Source organism: Protopterus annectens, chromosome 3.part0, assembly GCF_019279795.1.
Source record: "Protopterus annectens isolate FY-2018-M chromosome 3.part0, PAN1.0, whole genome shotgun sequence".
In the NCBI taxonomy this organism is placed as follows: Eukaryota; Metazoa; Chordata; order Ceratodontiformes; family Protopteridae; genus Protopterus; species Protopterus annectens.
This window is the reverse complement of record NC_056731.1, coordinates 170,308,347-170,321,825: the sequence shown is the minus strand read 5'-3', so window position 1 is coordinate 170,321,825 and position 13,479 is coordinate 170,308,347. Positions and strand designations below refer to the sequence as shown.

General features: G+C 43.9%; 1 protein-coding gene across 1 annotated transcript in view; it reads right to left on the bottom strand.

The window, feature by feature from the left end:
* Positions 1-13,479, bottom strand: part of KIF15 (kinesin family member 15) — a 2,415,358-nt gene that overhangs the window by 2,277,956 nt on the left and 123,923 nt on the right. The window lies entirely within an intron of this gene.

Below are 13,479 nucleotides of genomic sequence, written 5' to 3'. Positions count from 1 at the left end.
AGATAAGTGCATCTTTCATAGGTTCTGGTGCTAGGTGGCAGGAGGAGAGGGTTGCCTGTGTACATGAGGCAATTGCTACATTGCCTCAAGATGCCCAGATTCATCAACTAGACAGGAGAGAACACTGGGAGCTGACCCTTGGACATGCCTGTATAAAAAAAACTACTTTCCTCTAGACAAGTGAGGAAAGTGAGTAAAAGAGTGGTTTTGTCTCTAAGCAACTAAGGAAAGTAAGTACAGAAACTGTTTTCCTCTAGGTAAAGAGGAAAGTTGAGTGCTGTAGTAATTTGTAGCTTATTTAGTGCTAACAACAAGTTCTGAACAAGTATTGAGCACAAATAAGTAAATTCAAGAGCTAAAACTAAGATTCTGTACCTGGATCTTGTGGTCGACAGGCTACACCTAAGTGCTTACCACTCCCACTGATAAGTTAGAAGACTTCTCTCCAACACAGAAAGGCTTGGAGTGCTCAGAAGCTTACAAACAGTCCTGGATACAGCAAATCTGTATCTGGACTAGACTAGTTACAGGAAAGCTGGGAAACCAGCGCAAACGCAGGCTTTTAAACCAGTAAGTTGAAAGAGATGGAAAAACTGCTAAACAGCCAATAAAAGTACAGTTTTGTACTTACCATAAATGTAGATGTTCGAAGATCCACATTGCTGCAGTCATAACCTGTGGGTAGTCCGCTGTCCTCGGTCGGCCCGAATACCAAAGTATTAGGCTGGCGTCGGTCATGGTCGCTCAGATCTGACGTCAGTACGCCTAGGTACTAAAGCGCATGACCGACGTCATATCCCCAGTCTTTCTTGCCCCAGATGTCAGAAGGCCCTAAAAAGAAAGGCCATAGCCAAAAAACAATATTTACACCCCAAAACACACAACCACCCCAAACTACAGTGGGGAAGGAGGGAGGGTAAATTAGACTGCAGCAATGTGGATCTTCGAACATCTACATTTATGGTAGGTACAAAACTGTACTATGTTCTTCATCTCACATTGCTGCAGTCATAACCTGTGGGTAGAATCCCAAAGCAAAGGTAAAGGGAGGATGGCAAAATTATAAAGCATTGGGAGCTGCTAACATGCCCTGTAAAACTGCAGTGGCAAACTCAGCCCTAGATTTGGAGTAAAGAGGGAGATGGTAATGTTTAGAGAAAGTGTGCACTGAACTCCAAGTAGCTGCCTCCAAAATATCTTTAGTAGCTACACCCCTTAAAAAAGCAGTAGAAGTGGCAGTAGCCCTAGTGGAATGAGGCCTGATTCCAGCCGGAATCTCCTTACCATGATGAGAATAACAAAAAGCAATACAATGGCCAATCCACTAGGAAATAGTTTGTTTAGAAACAGGTTTCCCTTGAGATCCCAAAGCAAAAGAAACAAACAACTGTTGAGACTGTCTGAACCCTTTAGTTCTGCTCAAATAATAACGCAACTGCCTGTGAATATCCAAAGAATGCTAAATTTTTTCCCCTTTATTTTGGGGATCAGCATAAAATGTAGGCAAATGAATAGATTGATTCAAGGCCACATTTGAAACAACTTTAGGCATAAAAGTAGGGTTAGTACGTAGGGATACCCTATCCTTATGAAAAATCAGGAAGGGTTCAACTGCCATTAGAGCCTGTAATTCAGATACCCTTCTAGCAGACGTAATGGCCAACAAAAAAGCAGTCTTCCAAGACAAAAACTTCAACTCAGATGTAGCTGCAGGTTCAAAAGGAGGTAAAGTGAGTTTTTCCAACACAAAATTGAGATCCCAGGAAGGAGTAGGAGCTCTACGTGGGGGTCTTATGTTCTTTGCCCCTCTAAGAAATTGCTTAAACAAAGGATGAGAGAATAATGGAGGGTCACAATCATAGTGAGCAGAAATGGCTGCAGCATGAACTTTTACAGAGGAGAAAGACAAACCTTTGTCTAGTAATTCTGTAAGATATTGAAGAGAAACACTCAAATTAGGTACTGTAACATCAAAGTTCTTTGCTTGGCTCCAAAGAAAAAATCTCCTCCATTTATCAGCATAAACTTTCCTTGTACTAGGCCGTCTGGCCTCCAAAATAACATCCAAAACTTGTTGAGGAAGCTGCGACCCTCCAGGGTCTAAAACAGAATATGCCAGGCTGTCAAATGCAGGGACTGTATCCTGACATTGAGGAAATGATTGCCTGCCTGGGACAAAAGGTGTGGAATTGATGGCAAAGGCCAAGGAGGCTCCCATACTAAACTCCTCAGCAGAGGGTACCAGTGCTGATGTGGCCAATCTGGAGCTATTAGAATCATGGAGGGCTTGTCCTGTCTGATCTTCAAGAGCACCTTGGGAAGGAGAGGCAGAGGAGGAAAAGCATAGACGTGAAGATTGTTCCAACTGAATGATAGAGCATCCACTTTCCAAGCTTTTGGATGAAACAGCTTTGTGCAAAACTTTGGCAGCTGGAAATTCAGTGGAGAAGCGAACAGATCTATGTCTGGAGTCCCCCAAAGCACTGTCAACTGTCGAAATACATGAGGATCCAATTTCCACTCGTGGGGATCCACCAGCTGTCTGCTCAAAACATCCGCCAAGGAGTTCTGTGCTCCTGGCAGAAACCTTGCCTGAAGAGAGAGGTGCAAACTGAGAGCAGTCTCCCACAAAATCATAGCTTGCCTGCAAAGAGGGTACGAATGGGTTCCCCCTTGCTTGTTGATGTACCACATGACAGTTGTGTTGTCTGTTTGAATCAACACGTGTCCTGGTTGAAGTAGATCCTTGAAAGCCATCATTGCAAATTGGACTGCTAACATCTCCTTCATGTTGATATGCAAATGTTGAAGTCTGGCAGGCCACTTGTCTTGAACCCATTTTCCATTGAGGTGTGCTCCCCAAGCCTTGTCTGAGGCATCTGTCGTTAAGATCTGACTCGCCTCTGGTCGGGTCACAGAGAGTCCCTTGTTTAGGTGACATTCCTGAGCCCACCACAAAAATTCCTTTTGAATGCAAGGTATTATCTGAATGACAGTGTCCAAATCGTGGCAGTGTTGAGTCCATACACTTTTGAGATACCATTGTAGCTTCCTCATATGCAGTTTGGCATTGGGAAGCACCAGAATACAAGATGCCATGAACCCCAAGGCTTGAAGGACTGTCCTTGCAGTCAGCCTGGACAGGAGAGACAATTTTTGGAAGTAAAGTGTAAGATTTCTTTGCTTGTCCGGGGTCAAAAATGCCATCTGAGAGGCTGTATTCAGTCTCACACCCAGAAAGCACATGTCCTGAGAGGGTACTAGACTGGACTTTATTTCGTTCACAGAATACCCTAGGCACCTTAACACTGCCATAACATACTGAAGATGGTGAAGCAGCTTGTCTTTGTCTTGAGCAAGAATCAGGCAATCGTCCAAATAAGGATAAATTTGTATTCCTCTTAACCTTAAGAAGGCTATCACCGGAGCCAGAACTTTTGTGAACACCCTGGGCGCAGTAGATAAGCCAAAGGGCAATGCAGAGAACTGATAATGTAAAGTCCAAGCCCGAAAACGCAGGAATCTCCTGCAGCTGGGCCTGATAGGAACATGAAGATAAGCCTCCTTGAGATCCAGAGTTACCATCCAGTGATCTTTGCCTAGCAGAGGCAGAAGTTGTTGCAAAGTCAACATTTTGAATTTTGGAATGTCCAGGTATGTGTTGAGAATAGACAAATCCAGAATTGGCCTCCAAGTGTTTCCTTTCTTTGGTACAAGAAACAGGCGAGAATAAAATCCTAGGCCCACTTCTGACGGAGGGACCTGCTGGATAGCCCCAATTTGTAGAAGTAAAGAAATCTGTTTGTGAGCCTCCACCTTTTGCTGAGGAGGAACATCTGGCATGCCTTTAAAAGGGGGCAATGTGTGGAAATAAAACTTGTAGCCTCGGTTTATAATGTCCAACACCCATTTGTCCTGGGTGATTAAAAGCCAATTTTGCCTGAAAAGTGCCAACTGTCCTCCCAGAGGAGCTGCCAGACAGGAAGGATCGGGCAGCTGAAGATGCAGGTCATTGGGTCTGTTTACGAAAGGACTGGCCCCTGCCCTCACCTGTAGACTGTGCAGGGGAACTCCACGTCCTAGGCCTAAAAGAACCCTGTGCATGAGCTCTGCCCCTACCACGTCTAGATCTACCCCTAGACTGTAAATCAGAAGAAGGGTAAGCCCATCCCTTAGTAGGCCAATTTCTGCTAAACTTAGGGGGCTGCACCTGCAAAAAATCCTTAACAGTCTGCATAGACTTAGCTTTGTCTTCCATTTTCTTCAAGACTGACTCCACAGGAGAACCAAACAAAACTTCAGACTGAAGGGAGCATCCAAAATTGAGCTTTAACATGCTCTGACAAGTTCTGATCCTTAAGCCAGGCGTGCCTACGAATAACTGATCCAGTGGCAGCCACCCTGGAAGAGGCCTGTAAAGCATCAAAACCACACTGCAAAGAATGCTTACCCACCTGATCAGAGGCATGAACCAAATCCTGTAATTCTTTACATTCTATGCCCTCTGCTAAAGCATCTACCTTAGATTTCAACTGACTAAGGAGAAAATTCTGGTACTTCAGCATATGAAACTGGCAATTCAAAGCCCTCATTGCAAGAGTGGAAGAGGTATACACCTTTTTACCCCACCTATCCAAAGCTCTAGAGTCTTTATCCATAGGAACTGGATTTTTTACAACAGAAGCCCTGACACCCTTAGGTCCCTGGCTAATAGTTTCTGGATCAGCCCTAGGGCTCTTATACAAATATTTATGAGCCTCTGGCACTCTGTAATACCTGTCTGGCTTAACCGGGGCAGGAGGCAAAGAGTCTGGATTAAGGGAAGCCTCAGAGAAAACATCCTGAACCACATCCAAAACAGGAGGTATAGCCAAGGGTCTATGTTGTGGTAAAAATAAGAATTCCCTAAGCCTCTTTCGGGAATCTGAGAAATCCTGACCTTCCCATTTAAAATGTTCCCTCATAGAATGCAGGGTTTCTGAAAAAGAAAAATCCTCTGGAGGGGAAGCAGAAGGACTAGAATCCTCTGCGTCTGAATCAGAATAAGGGGGAAAATCCTGAATGTCTTCAGCCGAAGACTCTGTGTAATCTGAAGAATGTTCCAATCCTTCCACCTCTGGCTCCACCCTAGGCCTCTTATCTGGAGGGGGCATAGAACCTCTGATCAAGGAAATCAAATCTTCTGCCATTTTAAGCATGTGTTTTTTAGGTACAGAACCTGCAGAACTAGGACTGACGCCAGAGGAAGACAAACCAGGCCTGGCCTTGGAAGGTACCTTAGAGACAGAGGGAGAAGGCCTAACCACCTTATGTAAAGAAGGGATTACAGCAACCTGAGAGGCCCCCTCAGCCTGACCCGACTCCTGAGAGGCCACATCCTGCAAAATTAAAGGTTCCCCCTGAGATTCAACTGAAACCTCGGCTGGATCCACAGATTCCACTGTGGTTTCTAAAGAACCGGCGTCCGGAACGGACGACTCATCCTGTTTGGATTTTAACGATTTCTCCTTACGTTTCTTAGCGGTAGCGGGCGTCGGAGGATCCGACGGCATATTGTAATTACACCGCTTACCGAAGACAAGCCTAGCACAATCTAACCTACGTTTAATGGTGCGCTTATTAAATTTAGCACAAAAGCGACACCCGACTACGTCGTGCTCAGGCCCCAAACAAGGAATACAGAGAGAGTGGTAATCCCTATGAAGTATCTGTTTCCCACAAGAAATACAATTATTCACTTTTTCTGACATCCGGATTTAACTGAGGCAAGAAAAGACAAAAATATTCCCCAACGGGGTACTTAGCCCAACTTGGTTTTCGGTCTGAAACTCAGAATACGAAAATTTCAGGACGCCGAACGGCACTTGCAAACGCTGCTTCTGCTTCGGACCATGCGGCAAGAAAGACTGGGGATATGACGTCGGTCATGCGCTTTAGTACCTAGGCGTACTGACGTCAGATCTGAGCGACCATGACCGACGCCAGCCTAATACTTTGGTATTCGGGCCGACCGAGGACAGCGGACTACCCACAGGTTATGACTGCAGCAATGTGAGATGAAGAACATCTACAATTTCTGGGCCAGAAACCACTCTTGCGGTAGATAGGCTACCTAGTGCTTACCACTCCCACTGATAAGCTAGAAGGCTTCCTTCCAACACAGAAAGGCTTTGGGGGTTCGGAAGCTTACAAACAGTCCTGGTCACAGCAAATCTGTATCTGGACTAGACTAGTTGCAGGAAAGGCAGGAAACAAGCTTAGAAATTTTTTTTGAAAGTGGAAAGGGAGAAAGGAGAAACAGAAGATAATTCAAACTTAAGGACCTAAATGGCTTGCTCTTCAAGAATGTTCTGTCTGTATTAGGTAGAATGAGCTAGTGACACTAGACTGGAATAGAGCTGGGATAGAGCTGAACAGATGGGACTGATAGGAGTGTCTGAAGTCAAAATATGATCTCACTGTACTCGGTTGAGTGAGCAAATGAGATAGACCCAGGAGGATTGTTCAAACACAAATTTACAGGAGGGGCGGGCAATTCCAAAGCCACCAAGATTAATACCAGAACAAGAACAGGGACAGCGGGTGGGAAACTACCTGTAGAGACAGAGACACCAGAGTATTCTTTGAAACAATTAAAAAGAAAAATAACTAGAGAGAGAGAGAGAGAGAGAGAGAGAGAGAGACCATAATATTAAATACAGAAAAATAAAAATGCAATACAATCTTGAACACTGCAAGTTTGTACTCAACTCGGCTAGTAATGCAGTTGATTGTAGGTATGTAGCAGAAGCCAAACAACTCGGATATTGAGCAGTAATAAACTCAAAGATATGTGACTAACACTTTACGCATAAATGTTGGGTTAGCCCTGAAGGAGACCCTATCAGCATGGAAAATAATGAAGGGTTCCACAGCCATAAGTGCTTGTAACTCAGACACTCTTCTAGCTGAAGTGATGGCCCAAAGCAAGGCCGTTTTCCAAGAGAGGAATTTTAACTCTGCTGATGCTGCAGGCTCCGGGGGGGGGGGGGTGAGCTTTTCCAATACAAAATTAGGGTCCCAAGCAGGGGTGGGGGCACTTCTTGGTGGCCTTACATTGTTAGCCCCTCTCAGAAACTGCTTGATGAGAGGGTGAGAGAAGACAGGTGGCTCAGTGCTGTAATGGAGCAAAGATGGCAGAGGCATGGATCTTAATGGAAGAGAAGGACAGGCCTCTGTGGAGTAGGTCTGCTAGGTAAATCCAGGATGAGAGGGAAGAAGGGATGTGCTTTATCTGCTCCTTTAGGGTGAATCCAGGAACAATACCTTTTCCACTTAATCAGCATAGGATTTCCTTGTACTGGGCCATCTGGATTCACGTACAACATCCAGTACCTGCTTGCTTAGGCTGGTCACTGGAGGAGAATTCAAGGAATAAGCCAGGCTGCAAGTTTCAGGGTCTGCAATTGCAGATGCAAGATTTGTCCATCCTGCTGAGTCAGGAGGGTAGGAATCTGGGGCAGGTGCTATGGGGGCACTGGTGACAGACTGCGCAGTAGTGGGTACCAGTGTTGGCGTGTCCAGTCTGGAGCAATCAGGATTGCCCTTGGTCTTTCCTGCCTTATTTTGAGTAATACTCTTGTAAGAAGAGGCAGAGGGGGAAATGCATAGACTGAGAGGTTTGCCCACTGGAAGGATAGGGCATCCACTTTAGAGGCCCTGTTGTGAGGTACCCTGGTGCAGAATATGCTGAGCTGGTGGTTGTAGGGAGAGGCAAATAGGTCCACCTTCAGGGTACCCCATGTTTGGGTCACAAGGCTGAAGGTGTTGTGGTTAATTGCCACTCATGTGGGTCTAGGAGATTTCTGTTTAAATTGTCTGCCAAAGAGTTTTGGTTGCCTGGCAGGAATTGAGCTTGCAGGTGAATATGCATGGCTGAGGCAGTGTTCCACAGGGTCATGGCTAGCCTGCAGAGTGGGTTCTCCCCTGCTTGTTGATGTACCACATCGCTGTGGTGTTGCTGATTTTGATTAGTAGGGGCCCTGGTAAGAGTATGGATCTGAAAGCTGTCAGAGCGTGCTGAACAGCTAGCATCTCTTTTTGGCTGATGCACAGATGAATTTGGTTTGGGCTCCAGTGGCCCTGAATTCACCTGGTGTCAAGATGTGCACCCCAGGCATACAGTCTGATGCGTCTGCAGTTAGGGTCTGGGTGGCGTGGGGTTGAATAAAAGGAAGCCCCTTGTTGTGGTTGTATGCTGCTGCCCACCAAAGAAACTCTTTCCTTAGACAAGGTATTATAGGTATGATAGTTTCCAGGTCCTGAGAATATGTTGGCACCAAAGACTGAAGTACCATTGAAGTTTCCTCATATGCAGTCTGGCATATGAAATTAGTAGAATGCAGAAGGCCATGAACCCTAGGGCGTGCAGGATTTTCCTTGCAGATAGCTGGGTTCTGATGGCCATTTGAGCGAAGTAGCCCGTCAGATAGGATTGTTTTTCTGGAGTAAGGAATGCCATTTGTGATACGGTGTACAAGCTTGCTCCCAAGAATACAATTTTTTGACTGGGGACTAGTTTGTATTTCTTTTCGTTGATAGTGGACCCCAGGTTGGTTAGAAGGTCCTTTACAAATGTCAGGTGCTGCAAAGGCTTTTCCTGACTGTCTAAATTATGCAATTGTCCAAGTAAGAGTCATTTTGGATTTTTCTCGGTCTGCAGTAGGCAATGGCTGGAGCCAGGCATTCTGTGAAAACTCTGGGAGCAGTGGATAAGCCAAAGGGAAGTGCAGAGAATTGATAATGCATAGATCCTGCCCTGAAATGTAGACATTTCCTGCAGGAGTCCCTGATTGGGATGTGCAGATAGGGTCCCCTTTAGGTCTAGGGTGGCTAACCAGGCATCTTTGGACATGTATAGGGAGAAGCTGCTGTAGGGTAAGCATTTTGAAATTTGGTACCACCAGGAAGGTGTTTAGAATGGATAGATCTAAGATTGGGTGCCAGGTGGCCTCTTTTCTGGGTACCAGAAAAGGTCTGGAATAAATACCTTGGCCTATGTGTTCTGCAGAACAGGATGAATTGTCCTTATGGAGAGCAGGGACCGAACTTGTTTTTTTTGCCTCTGCCCACTGGTTTGGCAGAAGGTCTGGGAAACCTTTTGGGGTTGGCAGTGTGTGGAAATAAAATTTGTAATCCTGGCATACTATGTTAAAGAACCCATCAATCGTTGGTGATGAAGGTCCAGTTTTTTGCATGGTGGGCATGATTTCCTCCTAGGGGCACAAGCAATTGGGCAGAGGTGAGGAGTGGGGTTGAGAAGTCATTGTGAACTCTTTCTGTAAGGGGGTGGCTTAGCACTCCCTGCTTTAGAAGTGGAGGTACTCCACTGCTTAGATCTCTGCATACCCTGAGACTGTAATCTGGGGGGGGGGTCTGTTTCCCCTGGGTCAGTCTAGTTTGAGATGGACTTGAGGGGGCTGGAAAGGACTAATGTTTTGAGGGGCAATGCCTACTGAATCTTGGAGGCTGCACTTGCAAAAAATCTTTGACTGACTGCATAGACAGCCTTTTATTCCATCTTTTTTAAAACCTCTTCTGCTTTGGTGCCAAGCAGATTGTCCTTGTTCAGAGGAGCGTCCAATAATTTTGATTTGACATGGTCCGGCAAGGTCTGCGCCTTAAGCCAGGCATGCCTTCTAAGTACACAACCTGTGACTGCTGCCCTGCAAGATGCTTCAAGAGCATCAAACCCATATTGCAGGGTATGCTTGCTGACTTGGTTTGCAGAATTCATAAGCTCCTGTAATTCTTTAATTTTCTGCACAGTCAGGAAAGGTAGATAATTTTTGCTTAATAAGTTCCATAGTATGTTGCTGGTATTTCAGCATGTGGAACTGACAATTCAATGCTATAATGGCGAGAGTTGCAGAGGTGTATACTTTTTTACCCCATCTGTCTAAAGCTCGGGAATCCCTGTCTGAGGGGGTGGGGTTCTTAGCTGTAGTTGCTTTTATTCCTTTAGGTCCTTGGGAGATGACCTCTAGGTCAGCAGTAGGATTTTTTAAAAAGAAATTTGAGAGAGTCAGGGACTCGGCAATACCAGTCAGGTTTCCTTGGAGTAGGGGGTAAAGTATCAGGAGTTAGACTGGATTCCATAAAGACATCATCCAGAACAAGAGGGATAGCTAAGGGTCTGTGCTGAGGTAAATCTAAAAATTCCCTGAATTTCTTTTTGGACTGAGGATAATCCTGGCATTCCCAATGGAAATGCTCTCTCAAAGTATGTAGGGTTTCACCAAAAGAAAAATCATCTGGAGGGGAGGCAGAAGGAATTGATTTCTCTACATCTGAATCCTCATAGGCAGATAAGGGCATGCCTTCATATTCAGAAACCTCACAGTTGTCGGACTCTTGGTCAGAGAAAGTTGCTGGGGACAAGTCTCTTTCTTTTAGCAGGGGAAGGCTGGCTTCCCCTAATCAGCATGATCAGGTTTTCTGCCATTTTAAGCATCTGAGATTGTGGCCAGGAAGCAGGTGTCTGAGTCATCAGTTTTTTTTAAGCGAAGCTCATACTCTTGGCCTTAGAAACTCGGTAGTTTTAGAAAGAACTGAAGACGTGAATGAAGTCTGTTTGTGTCGAATATCGGTAGTGCAAAGAGTTTCCTCAGAAGCCAGTGCCTGCACAGCGGCTCCGGACCCATCCAAGGTAGAGACATCCACAGGTTCCATAGTCAAAGAGTCTCAAGGCAGTCTCAGAACGGGTCTCAGTAGCGGCCTGCGAATCCATCGAAGCGGGCATCAGGGTCTGCAAAAGCGCCTCACTGAGTATCGGTGAACTGGCGACTAGCTTAACGGAAGTGTCGTCAGCCGTTTTGGACCTGTGCGGTCTGTCTCTGTCTTTATCCTTACATTTTTTTTCGGAAGATCGGTAGTCGGATGGCTTACCGAAGCCATTTCAGAATACGGAGAACAAATGTGTTTAGCTACAATAAGGGCCTGATGACGAATAGTTCGGGAGTTGAACAAAGCACAAAACTGACACAGAATTTCATCATGGTCTGGGACTTAACAGGTGACGCAGTAAAAATGGAAATCTCGGTGTGGTATTTGCTTTCCACAGGAGAAACAATTGTTAACTTTTTCTGACATCGGTTAGAGAAAGAAAAAAGGATCCCCAAAAGGGTACTTAGCTTTAGAAGACTTCAAGATTACTCAATTTTGGAACAAAAACTCAGGTAGCGGCCGACCAGCACTCGTGCGAACTGCTTCTGCTTCGGGCTCCTCAGCAAGAAAGACTGATATAATGGTGTTGGCTGCCCATTTTTATACCCCTGACGACCTGAAGTCAGTCCTGAAGCGACAGCAACTGAAGCAGAAATACAAAGCCTCTTGTATTCGGGCCAACTGAGGGTTACCCCTGGCAGGATAAATCAAGTGTGATGACTGCAACAGTGAAACACGAAGAACATCTTTACCCTTATCCTGAAGTCCTGGTTGTCTAAGGGAGAAACCAATAATTTGGCCTTGATGTCTTCATGAGAAGTTGGAGGCGTTACCAAGAATACTTCCTCATAACAGATCCAGATGCCCTACAGGAGGTATCAGCAGCATCATAGCTACATTTAACAGAATGACAAGCCTCCTGATAAGCAGAGCTCAAAGGGAAAATGGCAGAAGTCTTATTCTCTGAGTCGGACAGTTCAGCCACAATGCCCCCAAGCTGGGAAAGAATACGAGTCTGGTAATTAATAGCTCTGAATGCTAAGGCAGCAGAGGTACATACTTTTTTGCCATTCCTGTCCATGGCACATCTGTCCTCATCAGAAGGTAAAAGCTAAGAAGAATGATAAAAAACACTAGGCAACAAGGAATAAATGAAAAAAACACCAACAGCAGTATATTGTAGAAGTATCGTTTTACTAGAACCAAAAATCTGGTACCTCAGCCTTTTGCCTTCAAAGATACATTACATAAAATTCATCCACTTTTTATACCAGGTGAACCCTTACTAATTTACTAATTAATTAACCTATAAACATTTAAAGTGCATTACTACAAAACTATTACTACAAAACTTAGTGTTACCATATTAAACAAAACTGCACTTGCTTAAATATATTTTTATATTAGAAATAATTTCACCTCATAATACTATTATAAAATTGGTAAAATTTACAAAATGTTCAAAATTTCAAAGGCACAAAACATTAAAACTGTTGATAACAAGTGTCTTAAAATGAGACCAGCTTCACTTCCAAATTAAGCCAACTAGGGGTTAAAGTACCAAAATTCAAAAAGCACCTTTCAAGTACATTTATAATGTTTGTTTCAACTCACCACCTCTCAAACAAAAGGGACTGGCAAGAATACTAAAGAAAACTGTGCTATCATCTCCCCATTTGTCCTACAAAAGTGCTCACCCACTGAACTTGTAGAATTCCTGTTGCGAATATCACCTAGATGTTCCAATATTCTGACTTTAACTGCTCTCTTGGTTTGATCTATATACCATTTTGTAACCTCACAACCACAACTTACTATATTATACTACTACACACGAATTGCAAGAGAACCTATTTTTACTAACAAATTTACATCCATTAATAAAACTACCTGAAATGTTTTTAATTTTTTTTTTACAAAACTTACACTTACCACAAGCATACGATCCTGTCACCCCCTTCTTAATATTATATAGAGGTTTATTCAACAATTCCTTTAAGTTTGAATACCTAAACATCCCAGGAAACAAATCACCAACAACTTCAAGACAAACGAAATGGCAAAATTCTTGAACTAATTTCCTCAATTTCAGAAAAAGGGGAAAATTTTGAAACAAAATATAAAACTTTTCCTAAATAAGCAGGTTTCAAGTTACTACTACTGAACCTTTTCATTTTTGTTTTAGCAACTTCACCTGTGACAACCTGTCTTATAGCACTATCTAACTTCTTATTATAACCCCTTGCTAGTAGTCTTGTCTTTAGCTTCAGACAGATAAAAATCCTTATATTGGTCCTCTGAAGTATAAAAAGTGATGAATTTTATGTAATGTATCCTTGAAGGCGAAAGGCAGAGGTACCAGATTTCTGGTGCTAGTAAAAAGACCAACTACTGCGGTTGGTGTTTTTTCCAAAAGCTAAGAAGCCTCCAGCACCTTGCATGGTTTTATCAGTGGCTACAGAAATAACAGCTGGATCAGACGAAGGGCTTTTATATAAAAACTGTTATGCCTCAGGAACTTAAAAGAACATAGTGCTCAGACTGGAGGCACAGCTGTTCTGAAGATATGTGTGAAGTTACAGGCACCTTATGTACCTTTTGTCTTGTACGTAGGAAATATGCCTGATGTATGACGCTATTATCGGCAAGATATCTGAAGAGTAAAGAATACTGCCACACTAATAGAGGACATCATATTTTTGGGGAGTGCAATAATTAAAAAAAAAAATCCATGAAAAGACCTCTGTCAGAAATAATGGAGAAACAAATACCTTT